Source organism: Phalacrocorax carbo, chromosome Z (genome assembly GCF_963921805.1).
Source record: "Phalacrocorax carbo chromosome Z, bPhaCar2.1, whole genome shotgun sequence".
In the NCBI taxonomy this organism is placed as follows: domain Eukaryota; kingdom Metazoa; phylum Chordata; class Aves; order Suliformes; family Phalacrocoracidae; genus Phalacrocorax; species Phalacrocorax carbo.
In genome coordinates this window covers 30,008,769-30,021,874 of record NC_087548.1, presented here as the reverse complement: position 1 = coordinate 30,021,874, position 13,106 = coordinate 30,008,769, and positions in this window count along the sequence as shown.

Genomic DNA, 13,106 nt, shown 5'->3' with positions numbered 1-13,106 from the left:
AGCCTGGGCTAGGGTCACCAACAGATTATCTCCAGATTATCTGGATTATGTGATTACCCCTGTGAAATGTAGGTGTGTTACAAATTAAAAATTAATCAGATTTTACAAAAACTATTATTAAGTCAAGATAACAACTGTTGGCCTACATGTATTTAAGTCATGACTCATTTTAGTGTGGATTTCATTATTAATACAGTGAAGCACAAAAAGTCAAGTAGAACTCAAATTCTTAAACCCATTTAAAAAGATCTTGCACTGATTGTACCAAGTAGTGTTGGTGTAAGGGTTTTGCTGTTATTACCCTGTCCATTTCCAAATGAATTTCAATTATGTCTTTATCTTGACCATTTTCCCCTCCTCCAACATTTTTCTAACAGCTTTAACAAAGCAAACTTCATTTTCACTTGGCAAGTTGAAGCTTTGATTCTTCCTGGAATATAGTGCATAAAAAGGCCCATGTATCTCCCCAGCTATATGAAATTCAGTGCAATGGGTCAAAACTGTAGCAAAGGGAAAGAACTCCTCTGGATTTCCTCTTGCAAACCAAAGTGCCCCTTCCACAAGATTTCATGCTCTGACTGCAGGAAGCAAGTCCATCCCAAGGGATTCTCCAAGGAAGTCTTGCACATAAAATAAAATAACCCTGCTCACCAGCAGCCAACTGCAAAACCCACTGATGCCTCTGCATTTCCTGGGAAGAAATAACTTTATTTATTGTAGTGAAGACAATCCCACACTGTGCACATATCTTAAAATCTACACAACAGATACTGAAATCCTTCCTGCATCTGTCATATAACAGAAGTTACCCTTTGACTAGGGGACCAGAAAAAAATCAAAACACATGATCAAAATTAAGTCTCAAATTTGCTTGTACTCTTCTCCAGAGTGAAGAATCCACATTATGATGGCATTGCTAATATTATTTCTTTGAAAAGGATATGTACAGGAAAACATGACACAGACATGGCTAGGGCTGCCCTGAACGCACACTGTGGGACCCTAGCCCACTAGAGGAACTAAATTTAAATGTTGACTTAGAACTGAAGGGTAAAATTCAGTTCAGTCAAATTCACATTAAAACAAGCATGAAATCAATGGAACCACTCAGAAAAGAAAGTTGAATGAGATGCAAAGTATATGAAAATAATATATTTTTGTTCTTAATCATTAAATACTCCATGTGAAAGGAACTACAGTTCCCCTGCCCAAAAAATGGCTGCCCACAACCTGTAGGTTAGTAAGGTTAATACAGAAACACACTAATGGATCAAGATGGAGACATTTTGAAAGCTCTTCCATCCTCATCTAATAACTACTTGCTAATTGTACCTTACGTGTGTGTGATTTAGAATTCCATTACTTGTAATGCCATCTAATAGACATTTACATATCTGCCATTGAAGATTCCCTCTATTATTTGTTTTATTTTGCATGTTACCTCTGTTTTTGGCAAAATAACTTTCACATCCTCAAATGTGATCATTAGGAAGTACTCCGTCAAAGTCAACAGCTGTCAGAGCGACCTCAGAAGTCCTGGGAGATACAAAAGGGTCACAAGCGGTTCAGGATGAATTTGATCCTGTAACAGCCCAGTAACAGTGGTCTTGGAACTCTGAATTATTTGTCCATTTTTATGCCCCATCCTGGAAACCATGCCCTCAACAATTTTTAACTCATGGCCTTGCAAAAAGCAGACTGCAACCTTCTAGTTATTTTAGCTTAGAAATCTTCTGCAGATTTTAATGAGTTAGGAGCCTTGCATCTGCAGTGTCACAAGCTGCCTTGAGGTGTTCAGGTATATACAACCAACTGTTAGACACTCCTATGGAATTTAAGAATGTCAGCACATTGTGGAAATATGCAGAATCTTTCAAGTTTGCCTTTTTGTGCATAAAAAGACTAAGGGCCTGGCCTTTATTGGCATATTTTTTATGTTTCAGCTTTTACAGGGAGAAAGATAGTCATATATTTCACCATTATGAGATGTTAATAACTGGAAATAGAACATCATTATTATATAAAAATTTCTACCACCTCCTACTTTGCTGCTTTCATGATTAGTTTTTTTATTAAAAGGAAAAATATTGGTAGACTTCCTCTGTGATCCTTTAATTGTGACTGTGGATAGGATTACTGATACCATTTCATGGCACCAGCATATATGTCTGCAGGATTTATTACTCAGTTCATGTCTGCTTTTTCATGGATTTCATCCAAGAGATGCTTGAACACCAAGCTCTTGAAATGTCTCCCCTGTGGTGGTTCAACTGCACTGAGCTGCAGCAGCAAATAGCACTGACACTCAGGAAGGCAGCAACAGTTACATTCCAGCATAGTATGATTTAGTGCAGAATTTTTATAGATGTATTCTGCTGTAACCCTTTTCTACCCGTTACTTAATTCAAGACAGTCTAAAACTTGGTTTAATGGAGGTTAAAGGACTCTGGTATTCCTCTGAAATTTTATCTTGCAAATATTATAAATACCAGCACAGGTATGGTCCATCATGTGAAGAAAAATCCAAACACCTAGTATCTTTTTTTTAAGTCATGCTGAACCACTCACAGAAAAACAGTTACATAAATTAATCTTAATTATCAAAATCTTTGTAAAGATACTTCAAAATATACAAAATCAAAGACCATTTCTAGAAGGTGAGGCAGAGGATCTCTACACAGCTAGCATCCTTGTCTACATATTCAGTTTCAGAGATGAACTGTGGAAATTGAGTAACATTCAGTAAGCCTGCTGCATGCATAAGGGTACTTGTGAGTGAAAATGTGGGTGTGGAATCATGGAAACATCATTAAATATTTGGCTTTACACTGGTACATCAACATGCAGTGAATATAAAGCAGGTTAAAGGAAAAGGTCAGTATACTGGTTCACTAATCAGCCACTGGCCTCTTACTAGAAACAGCATTCAAATCTCATTAAATTGCTCTTTATCTAAGTGGGGGAAGAACGTACATCAGCTGCCTTCATTGAAGGACAAACGGCATGCAAGTGTTAAGGTTTTTACTGCTCTCAGTGATGAAGGGGACAAAAAAGATGTAAACAAAAATAGCATCTGCCAGCTGTTAAATTATGTTTGTTAAATAATGGAGAACACTTGAACAAAAAAATACAATGACTGAAACCTGGTGACAGATAAAAATTAAGAGTTCTCAGTTTTGTGGTTATAAAGTGCAGGTCTCAGAACTGATACATTAAAGTGAGTTTGGTAGCTGTCCCAGTGACTTCCTGGGTGATGCTGCCAAGTCACCTAGGCATCCATTTTCAAAATCCCTCCTTTAGACAAGCTTGAAACAAATGGGAGATAGAAATTATCAGCAGCTCAGAATATCTTGCTCTAATTCTCTCAAATAAGGCTCCCAATATGTTAAATGTTAATGGACATCAAGTAGAATCTCTATTGCTTGAGGTTCCCCACTTGTGAAATGGGTGCAGCTTCAGGTTAACAAACACAAGCCAACAAAGATTGCTGGCACTGTCTTCACTGTCTCTTACCATAGCATCATTCTACTCGATCTGCATAATTTCAATTTATATTGCCTGCCTTCCTTAGAAATATTTATTGAAACCCCGGACAGACAGGTTTTGGCAGCCATCCTTCCCTTGTAACCTCTCCTCCCTGCTGATGACACCACAATAGAGACCCATGGATGAAATGCACAGAGAACTGATGCTCCTCTTCATCCACTATGAATGTGTAACCTCTTCACTTTCTGTGCCAGCTTGTCCTAATTGAGGACAGGCAGTCCTAACTGATAGAATTGCATTTGTAAAACTCACCCAGAGGAGTGAGAATGTACAAGACTGTGCCCTTAAAAGACCACTACTCATATGAACACCCAAGACCATGATACTCTCCTTCTGTTTCCTTCAACACCCTTCCATGGTCAATGTAACATGTTCTACCATGGCACAAATTTCCAAAACACTGTATGAACATCAAGGCAACATTAAAATGGTGCATGTCAATACCGTTCAGTCATGGAGTCTGTCCTGGGAAATTACTAATTGTGCTGAACTACAAAACTGATGCACTAGAGGTGGGATATTATTTGGAAATCATCTCAAATTATGTTCTTTGGGTTAAATAATGAAGTAGAACCTGTTATGATTGATTTTAGAGATATTACTGCCATCACATTGTTACTGAGAAAAGCACAGCAAGAGCAAGAGGAATGTCTTAAATGTTGAAAAATGTTTATTTTCTACAAACGAGTCCCTAATAAAAACAATACAAGAAAATTATTTGTTATGTAGATCCCTTGCGGCAAAAAAAGGCTAATGATATCGTGAGCTGCATTAGGAGGAGTATTGCCAACAGGACAAGGGAGGTGATCCTTCTCTCCATTTCTTGGTTGCCCATTGCAAAAGAGACATGGACGTACTGGAGAGAGTCCAGCAAAGGGCCATGAAGATGACGAAGGGACTGGGGCTACTCTCCTATGAGAAAAGTCTGAGAAAGCTGGAACTGTTCCACCTGGAGTAGGGAAGGCTCAGGGGGTATCTCATTAATGCGTTTAAATACCTGAAGAAAGGGTACATAGAAGACAGAGCCAGGGTCTTTCCTGTGGCACCCAGTGACAGGACAAGAGGCAGAAGCACAGAAGGTTCCTCCTCCTGAACGTCAGGAAACACTGGCACAGGTTGCCCAGAGGGGTGATGGAGTCTCCATCCTTGGACATATTCAAAAGCCATCTGGACACAGTCCTGGGCAGTGGCCCTGCTTGAGCAGGGGTGCTGGACCAGACAACCCCCAGAGGTCCCTTCCAACTTCAACCATTCTGTGTATGCTATACATTATGATTTGAAAAATATCTCCAAAAGAAAATAAAGCCATTTCTGAAGTTTATATGGACTCACATTCTGTTATGTATTCAGAAATAAGATTTTTCTCACCTAGAACTGCGAAATGCTCTTTCCCTGTCATCAAATGATCTGTCCATCAGTTCTAAAATTCAGCAAACCAAAGGAATGAATGAAACAAATATTAAAATGACTTATTGTACCTAAACATATTTTCTGGTTCATAACAAATTTTTTTCGAACATGTATGTATTTTTAAAATATTTTTCAGAAGTTATATACATACATATATATGACAAATACAGTATATCAGTCTTGAAGAATTATATCTCCAAAGAGATCATTAGCATAGCTTTTACAGAAACAAAAATAAATGCTTCTCCAACTGGGCAGTAATATAAATCTTTTGTGGGAAGAGACTCTAGTAATTATTTACTTTTTAATTGCTAGGGAAGTAAAGATGTTTGGCAAATATAAATGTTATTTAAAGTTGACAGGCAGAAAAGATGCTAACCTCCCTGTGCAGAATTGGGAAACTCTGAAATAGGTTCACTAGTACGCAATATTTCTTATGGAATAGGCATGTTGGCTGTCAAGCTCTGCTACTAGCTGCTGTCTAGGGAAACGATTTCCAAACTGAAACCACTGATGATCCATGTGGTCATGATAATTGGTCATAGACATATAAGGAGAAATTTAAACCAGCAAAGACCAAAATGTGGCATTTAAAAATTTGATGTTAAACTGTACAAAAAAAAGTTGCAAGAAAATTTGAGGATTGGCAGAAGTCAGTCAGTTCAAAAGGCTGTGGAAAAAGTTTGCAGTAATGGCAGGAAATTGGTGCAGAGTCTAAGGTCTGCAAAATTATTACAAGCTCTAAAATAATCTGATATCCCTTTATGACAAAAGGAGCTAAATATAAACTAAATACACAATCTGAATATGACAAAGCATGAGGCACTGAAAGAATTTCTCCATGTAGGACCTCTTGCATCTGGAGACTACCTGTTAAGACCTTGGAGAAGAGAAATAGGATTTCACAGCCTTGAAAGAATTCAAACTAGAAATTTTGGTATCTAAGTTCTTCGTGCTTATATTAATTTTTTAACAGAAAAAAAAACCCCAGAGTTATAAAATTTTACCCACTGTTGCTGTTCAGTTTCCTTTGAACAACCAACACTAGAAAACAGCACTGGATGAAGATCATGGAAGCCTTTTATTGTAGGCCAATGAAAGAGAGTCACGGACTCTGTATAGAAATAGATTAAGTGTATAGACTTTCTTTTTGTAAATTAAAACATTATCTAATAACACAGTGCTGCTGAGATTGAAAGATATAAACAGCTGATTTTCATCCCTTACAGGGCACATTCCTTTTCTCAGCTCCCACATCTCCAAGGGAAGTGTGCCTGGTGCAGTAAGAAGTACCTCTCTGAGATCCTCTATGAGCCTTCCTGGAAGTATCCTTTCCAATGTCCAGGCTTGCAGAGGCAGAAGGGAGAGGGTGACGGCTACCGTGTCCTCCCCACTCCTCCACCTTTGAGATGGAGGTGACAACTAACAATATTCCATGCCAAAAGATACGCAAAAGGAATAAAAGGATATTGTGTGGTCTCCATCCCTCCTTTTATATCTGAAATAAGATCAGACACAATTTGATCACAGTGGAATTGTAATTGCTTTCAAACTGCAACAGTGAGAGTAAGAAAGGTTGTGCAATAAGCGATTTCAGTAATCTCCAGGATGATTCTGGCCAGCAGTCAGGATGCCTCTGGGGATCAAGAAGAAATACATGCCAAAGCAAGAGCTCTGCTGCCATTCAACCTAACTTAATGCCTCAAATACTACAAATTAGCTCAGTTAATATCTGTTTAGAAATGTGGGGCCTTTTCAGGCTCATCTCTGATATTTTATAGGGGGATATTTTGTCCAGGAAAGGTCAGTTAATGTCTTTCTAAATATGTTTCCTCAGCAACAATGTTTACAGCTTGTACTGGAACACTTTCCAGGGATGTTTGTCCTTTGATAAATTTCCAGTATCTAAGTAAACACAAGTCCAATTACTCATTCTTTCTTTTGCAGGGGGTAGGGAGAGAGTAATTTTTTCTCTCAGGCCTAACATGTTCATCATTCTATCTTCTCATTCAAATCAACTTTGAATGCATTGTTTCAACAGCCATTTTTACTGGGGAGAAAAAAAAGAGTGATGCTTTTTGAATTATAGTGATGATGCATTGCTCAAGAGATGCTATTACATTTTTCAAAGGTAGTTGGCACAGCAGTACTGTAATCACCCAGAATTCCTTTGGAATAATTTTTCTGAGTTAAACATAAGCATTTTACTCAATATTTTACCTCATTATTATATCTACATGGATAGTCCCTTATTTAAAAAGTTGGTGCCCCTGAGAAATCCAGCTCTTTGGCCTTTTGGTCTCCTGGGGCAATGAGTGAAATCCTAGCACCAAATAAAATGTGGGAATGCTGCCAATACTTTTGATGAAACCAGAGTTAGTTAGGGATGACAACATAATTTCATATTTCCTGTACAACTTTCCTGGATATCTAGACCTGGATATGACTTGGGTATTGTAATATATTTTAAGCTGTAATCATGAATTCTTTATATCTGTAAGCATAACAAAAAAATTAAAAACAGAAGAGAAAAGCAGCCTAACCTTGTTCGTAATATTGAGATATTTTGTAATATGTTCTTATACTTCATGCAGTTTACATTTGTCATGTCATTATTTACAAATATGACTTGCTGGAATGCAAGCAATCAATTTCTCTATTTTTATGTCATCATGGCTGAGCATTTTGGGACCATGTATATTAATGGGTCAGTAATTGTATTACTCCTTAAGCATACAGTATAACAGGGCACACAGACATGTCAAAGCTAGCACTAACCTAGCCAACCTGTTGACAGACGGAATTTGGTGTTTTTTCATTCACTAGATGAGGAGTCATTGCTACCTCTTTAAGCAGAGTTGTGAGAAATAAATAAAATTGTTATCTTATTTGGGCAAAACACTGCAATATATATTCTTATCAGAACATTTTGGGGCACATACAGGTGTGTCCTTGGGTCTCCCTTGTATCCAGACCCTTGAAACTACTCCTGATCCCTCTTTAAAGGATCACTTTTCAAAGGTAATCACTCTAAACCCCACAGACACTGCACTGTTTATGCATAGGACTTCCAGCTATTGCACAAACCAGTCCTAACCTCTGCAATTCCTACACTAGCCTTTTACAAAGTCTTTTTAGCCAAGGACACTCGGAAAAATTAGCAGTATTCCACAGAGTTCTTGTTCAGCCTTCCATACCTGTCACCACCACTCCTTTGCCCTGCCAGCTGTACTGTTGGTGCTGGCAGAACTCTCACTCAGCCAGGCTCACCGGGCCGGCAGAACCCTGCATCAGCACCACAGCCAGCTCTGCCCTGGCTCCCTAGCACACTGGTTCCAGGAGCACCATGCAACAACACCCAGGCTGCTTTGGTGCCAAGACAGCTTCACCAGCTACACTCCACACCTCACCATTTGGAAGGTGTTGATTTAGGATATATCTTAAATTTAAGCTTAAATCAAGGAGCAACAAACTAAGTTATACAACACTTTATTCTAAGAAAGAACAAGGTAAATTAAAAGGAGGAGAAGAAAGCTGGCAATCCTCTTTCTCTTCCTTTTCTCTGAGTCCTTTTTATTACCAACTCCACTGCTCATGTATCTTAGATATCTACCTGACATCCTCACTATCTTCTTCTCTCTTTTATAGCACTTCTCTTTTTTCTAGTAACTTGTTTTTCTCTAGTTCTTCTCCAATAAATTTTTTTTTCATCTTTCTCAAGTTAGCCAATCTCTAACTGCTCATAGTATTTATCTTTCAATGTCCTCCACCACCACTATCTGATAGATACCTGGATACAGAACTTCAGAGTTGGTTAATGTAGTCACCAGCCCTGGTCCCAAAAAGAAGAGGGGCTTTCAGCACTCCTTTGCTGCTGTTGCCTTCACTCACTGCAAAGATAGAAGTGGTCTATGTCTGTGCCTCTACCCCACTTTTTGTAAATTTTGTCACCCCCCCACAATAAATCTTTGCCTGGTAGGCACTTACATCTTTTCTGCTGGTTCTACTACTGTCACTTTTCCATTCTCGGGAAAGGAGTTGAAAACTTTTGTAAAACACAGTGCCAGTGGCAACAGACAACATTCTCAGTGCAGCTCACCCAGTTCCTCCAGGTACCTCCAAAAATTTCTTCTGCCTATGAATTCCCACTGTTTCCAGATGGACAACCTGTAGCTTAATGAAACAGGAATCGAACAGGATCCAGTGTTCTAGTGAAAAAACTTGGTTGGCCAACTAAGAGCAACATGAAGATGATAGAAAACGTTCATGAAGGTTTTTCTGTTAAAAATGGTACCTGGACAGATACTGAATTTGTTTACTACATCTGCAACTGCCACCAGCCTTGTTTTACATGTTGATGGCCTGCTTCACACACTGTCCCTATTAATTTATTTAAAACACTAGCTTTTAACCTTTCTGACCGTCAGCCTGCCCAGTGAAACTGCATTCTTAAAGCATATATTTTGTTTATTTTAGTTTAAACACATTTTAATCAATACACAATAAATGCTACAGAGCTTTTATATTTTAAATTCCACTTAAAATGTACTTGGCATCCTATGACTAAGAGAAATGGCTGGTGTAGATTGCTTCAGGCAATAACAGCGTTAGTTGCTACTGCTAAATTTATCTCCAATTGTGAAATCAAAACCTTTAGGAAGGAAGCTTTTTCCTTTGTAGCGATAGGAAATAGAAACTAACTTGAGATTTATCTCAACATCTAACACTAAACACCATCTTGTCTGTGTGTAGTTTAAAAAATATTTTTAGCTTATAAAAATGTGGATCAAGTTCTTACAAGCAGTGACCCAAATAAAAAAGTTCATATGTCATTTCTACTAACAGTGAGTTCTTTCCATCCCCAGCTTAACAGAGATTATTCATTAAAAAGAAATACTCTTTGGATAGGCAAAATAGCAGTGATATTTTCATATTCTTGTAGACCAGGAACTAGTTAAGTCAGTAATTTTGCACTGAAGGTCGATGGAAAATTTTGTCAATTAAATTAATTAATCTTGTCTATGAAATTAATTAATTAATTAATTAATTAACCTGTTATATTTCTGAGTTGCACCCCCACTTAATCATGTATCTCCCACAGTTAGTGACCAGGTCTTTGCCAAGTTATTCATCTCACTTTGTTCTCACATACAATGCTCCCAAAAGATGTAAACTGCATACTGTTGAACAAATCCTGTTACATTTTACCCGAGTAATTAACAGTACACAAATATGCATTTCATTAACTACTCAAATCTTCCTTTATTACTTCTGTCTGTCCATCCACCCATCTGTCTTATTCTTCATATTGCCTTAAAAAGAGCATATTAATGCAAATACTCACATTTGCACCTTGTTCCCCCTTTTAGGACAGCAGTTTTCTGTCACCTTTCTCATTTTTTGCTAAGTTTCATCTCAGTTATTTCTTGTCCAGGGAAGACAATAACTGCTAGTTCTTTGATAGATCCACCACCATTAAGCAAGAGTAAACATCCCAGCTACTAGGTGATGAAGAATCATAATTTTTATTTTCCTCTGACTTTGATGGTCAATAAAACAGTAATATTTAAATTTAAATTTGGTCCATGACCATCTAAGTTGACATCTCACTGATATACATTGGACAGTAACATCTCTCCCACCTGTTGTTTTGAAATTTGCAAACTCAGGCAAATGTCACAACACTATTACATTAATTTCAATGTTTTATTCAATCATAACATTACACTTACAAATAGAAGCCAAAAAATTGGAGCAATCACAGGACACATTTTCACCATCCATAGAACACCTCAGGTTGTTTCCTATTTCTCTCTTTCACAAACCAAAAATTCAGTTAAGTGATTCTTTGTAACTAGAGAACAAATTTGCATGGGAACTGCATAGCTTCCCTTATGAGTAAGAAAACTGTTCTTGCATCCAGATGACTTATCTCCACTACTTGATCCTGCCAAGGAAAATCAGATGCTTAAAAGGCAACTGATTAGGATAACAAATGATAGTGAAAACAACTAAATATGCTCCTAAAAAAAGAGATCTGCCATCACACAGAAAGAACTGCAGCTTCCCATCAAAAGAAAAATTAAACATATGTCTGTATAATGCACCATCTAGTGTACTGTAGAGACAGCTAAGCTGGTTCCAAATAAACTTAGGAATTGTCTAGCATGGAACTTTGGCTTTCTCAGGCAAACTTATTCTGCTGAGAAAACAGGTAAATTAACTCATGGTTTGCTATGTGCTGTCATGGCTAGGCTGTGTTTGGTACCCAGGTAACTCACCATCACAACAGACTGCGGTGCCTCTATATTCCAAATGAAGATGGAAACAAAGTTGATTTTTCAGTAACCTATTTCCTTCACCAATTCTTGATAGAACGTTAGCACCACCTGAAACTGACCACCAGGGAATAACTTTCCTTTCTACAGAAGATGGCTTTGATGGACCCCTTCAGCTGATGTTGAGCATGTGTGGAAAGCAGAAGCTACTTAAACATATTGTGCTGCTTGTCTATTGTTTGAGCAAAAAGGAAGTACAACACATAGTTTCACTGGCCTTTTCTATGTACAGCAGCCTGGTATATCAAGTCTGAAGGTGCATTTCAACGGACCCTAGCTAACTACTCCTGAAAATGCACTACTTTCTTATCATATTTCATTTTATTAAAACAGAGAAATCAGGAAGTTGTCAGGAAGTTAGTACTCTGTGTTTACTTTGGATCTGATTAAAGTCAGGCAAAGGTAATTCTCATCTTTCATTCTTCCATCCCTTGGTCTCTAGCCAGTGAAAGGACACACTGGGTCTGGATCAGTTTAATTGTTTAATTTTGATAGCCACCAAAAAGCCTGTTCTGCAACTGGAGATTGTGAAGTACAAGGGCAATGTGGCCACACTGGCTTCCCTGTCACTGTTTGCAGGAATACCTGAGTGGCTGATTTGTCACTTCTGTAGCCTTCTTGTGCTCTGAATTGGTTTAAAATACCTATAGTAGGAAAGAGGATATGCACCACAACTTGAGTATTTCTAATTCACTCCCATACCCATAAACCGTCTGTGTTACCATGACCTCCTTCCCACATCTTTGGACAGGCAGCAGGGCCAGAAACAGTATCATGAGGCTCGTCTCAAATTGCTTGTGTGGGACAACTAGGCAGTACGTTGGTACTGATAAACTGGCAGGATATCAACAGGCAGAAAATATGCCTTCCTTCTACCTCTTCCAACACCTCCTCGTTAGTACAGTCTCTCTCCTCTACCTGGCTCCCTGCTGTCTCTGGACTTGAACATTATCTTTTGGAGACCTCTACCTGTCAGTCAGATTTGACGGCAGCTGACAAAGGGGTTGAAGACTGCTAGGAAACAACAGCAGAGGACTGGGAATCCAGGCAGACATCAGAATCTCATAGCATCGTGTCAGGAGGAAAGCAGGCCGGGATTCAACTGATGCTAAAGGAAATTCAAATAGGTATCTCTTGTGAATGAACTACAGGAGCATGAAATCCAGTTCCCTGGATTTGAAGTAGCTGCTTTATTTGCAGTGTCTGTTTAGATCTTCCATCTTGGGTTTTGTGCTTTAAATATGAAAAGTAAAAATGTTAAATGGGCACATTTTACTTACATAAATTTTTGACACACATCACCATATGGAGCATACAGTTTATAACGTGGAAATATATTACAAATGCATTTTTGTTGCTGTACTGTTTACCCTCTTTTTGATTGAATTGTTTGTTCTGTTTCTTTCAATACAATAAAATCTTATTAAACAATTTTAACAATTTCTACCAGCAGCTTTTACTCTGACCTGTCAAGTTTCATGTTTTCAATATGACACTCAAGAATTTGGCTGTTATGCCCTCTTTCCCAGCCACAGCAACTGCAGCTAACGCGTTTGCATCCCAGCACTATGGCATCTTACCTGCTGTAGCTCTGGCTGGCATTTAGAACCCCAAAAGCTGGAGGTAAGCTATAAGACTTATGTCTCTGTACTCAGGAAGGCTGAACTGGAAGATGTAGTCCCACGTACCTACTTTCATGGTAGCTGAGAGTTTTATTGTGAGATTGTGGATATACAGTGATCGTTGCAGGTATAAATATTAGGCTAAAACTCAGTGTGGTGTAATTAAATACAGTTTATAACTGCAATGCAA